This window comes from Phyllobates terribilis, unplaced genomic scaffold (assembly GCF_046119375.1).
Source record: "Phyllobates terribilis strain yellow unplaced genomic scaffold, ASM4611937v1 Scaffold_1975__1_contigs__length_183079, whole genome shotgun sequence".
In the NCBI taxonomy this organism is placed as follows: Eukaryota; Metazoa; Chordata; class Amphibia; order Anura; family Dendrobatidae; genus Phyllobates; species Phyllobates terribilis.
In genome coordinates this window covers 55,001-57,500 of record NW_027364735.1, presented here as the reverse complement: position 1 = coordinate 57,500, position 2,500 = coordinate 55,001, and positions in this window count along the sequence as shown.

Here is a 2,500-nt window from a genome sequence, read left to right as displayed (position 1 = left end):
CAAAAGTGTGGGTAAAATATATATCCCACAGGGGGAAAATTGAAAAAAAGTTGAAAAAAAAAATTTTTGGGGACTTAGAAAATTTTCACACATGTGTCAGACTTCCAGAGAGGGGAGCATGTCAGTGCGCGCATCCGATTTCAGTTCCAGAGCGATTCGCGCGATGAGTCCTTGATACTTAGTCGTTTTTGCAAAATTTCTGACTTTTTGGAAAATTTCACAATTTTGTGAAAACTTCCACAAAATGAGGTTCTAGTATGTTAGAGGGCATCCCAGGAGGGCTCCAAAAGTGTGGGTAAAATATATATCCCACAGGGGGAAAATTGAAAAAAAGTTGAAAAAAAAAATTTTTGGGGACTTAGAAAATTTTTCAACTTTTGTCAGACTTCCAGACAGGGGAGCATGTCAGTGCGCGCATCCGATTTCAGTTCCAGAGCGATTCGCGCGATGAGTCCTTGATACTTAGTCGTTTTTGCAAAATTTCTGACTTTTTGGAAAATTTCACAATTTTGTGAAAACTTCCACAAAATGAGGTTCTAGTATGTTAGAGGGCATCCCAGGAGGGCTCCAAAAGTGTGGGTAAAATATATATCCCACAGGGGGAAAATTGAAAAAAAGTTGAAAAAAAAAATTTTTGGGGACTTAGAAAATTTTTCAACTTTTGTCAGACTTCCAGACAGGGGAGCGTGTCAGTGCGCGCATCCGATTTCAGTTCCAGAGCGATTCGCGCGATGAGTCCTTGATACTTAGTCGTTTTTGGCAAAATTTCTGACTTTTTGAAAATTTCACAATTTTGTGAAAACTTCCACAAAATGAGGTTCTAGTATGTTAGAGGGCATCCCAGGAGGGCTCCAAAAGTGTGGGTAAAATATATATCCCACAGGGGGAAAATTGAAAAAAAGTTGAAAAAAAAAATTTTTGGGGACTTAGAAAATTTTCACACATGTGTCAGACTTCCAGAGAGGGGAGCATGTCAGTGCGCGCATCCGATTTCAGTTCCAGAGCGATTCGCGCGATGAGTCCTTGATACTTAGTCGTTTTTGCAAAATTTCTGACTTTTTGGAAAATTTCACAATTTTGTGAAAACTTCCACAAAATGAGGTTCTAGTATGTTAGAGGGCATCCCAGGAGGGCTCCAAAAGTGTGGGTAAAATATATATCCCACAGGGGGAAAATTGAAAAAAAGTTGAAAAAAAAAATTTTTGGGGACTTAGAAAATTTTTCAACTTTTGTCAGACTTCCAGACAGGGGAGCGTGTCAGTGCGCGCATCCGATTTCAGTTCCAGAGCGATTCGCGCGATGAGTCCTTGATACTTAGTCGTTTTTGGCAAAATTTCTGACTTTTTGAAAATTTCACAATTTTGTGAAAACTTCCACAAAATGAGGTTCTAGTATGTTAGAGGGCATCCCAGGAGGGCTCCAAAAGTGTGGGTAAAATATATATCCCACAGGGGGAAAATTGAAAAAAAGTTGAAAAAAAAAATTTTTGGGGACTTAGAAAATTTTCACACATGTGTCAGACTTCCAGAGAGGGGAGCATGTCAGTGCGCGCATCCGATTTCAGTTCCAGAGCGATTCGCGCGATGAGTCCTTGATACTTAGTCGTTTTTGCAAAATTTCTGACTTTTTGGAAAATTTCACAATTTTGTGAAAACTTCCACAAAATGAGGTTCTAGTATGTTAGAGGGCATCCCAGGAGGGCTCCAAAAGTGTGGGTAAAATATATATCCCACAGGGGGAAAATTGAAAAAAAGTTGAAAAAAAAAATTTTTGGGGACTTAGAAAATTTTTCAACTTTTGTCAGACTTCCAGACAGGGGAGCGTGTCAGTGCGCGCATCCGATTTCAGTTCCAGAGCGATTCGCGCGATGAGTCCTTGATACTTAGTCGTTTTTGCAAAATTTCTGACTTTTTGGAAAATTTCACAATTTTGTGAAAACTTCCACAAAATGAGGTTCTAGTATGTTAGAGGGCATCCCAGGAGGGCTCCAAAAGTGTGGGTAAAATATATATCCCACAGGGGGAAAATTGAAAAAAAGTTGAAAAAAAAAATTTTTGGGGACTTAGAAAATTTTTCAACTTGTGTCAGACTTCCAGAGAGGGGAGCATGTCAGTGCGCGCATCCGATTTCAGTTCCAGAGCGATTCGCGCGATGAGTCCTTGATACTTAGTCGTTTTCAGAAGTCACAATTTTGACTTCCAGGACCCGCAAAACGTTTGTAAATTGAGCCCGCTCCCCAGTTCCAAGCGTTTTGAGGTGTCCCCGGTTGCAGTAATGCAGCCTGCCCACTAGATGTCGCAAAAGAGACAAAAAGTGAAAAAGAACCAGAATGAGGAAATTCCAGGGAGCCGAATCCGCCTGACAGTTCCAGGCGATCGGGCACTTTTTTGCATGCGTCCCTAAAGTGGGTATAGGGTGACACTCCATGCAAAGACCCAGTTTTGCACACCACCGGCAGAATATATGAGAGAGAGGTACCTCTCAGCCCCGACACATTTCG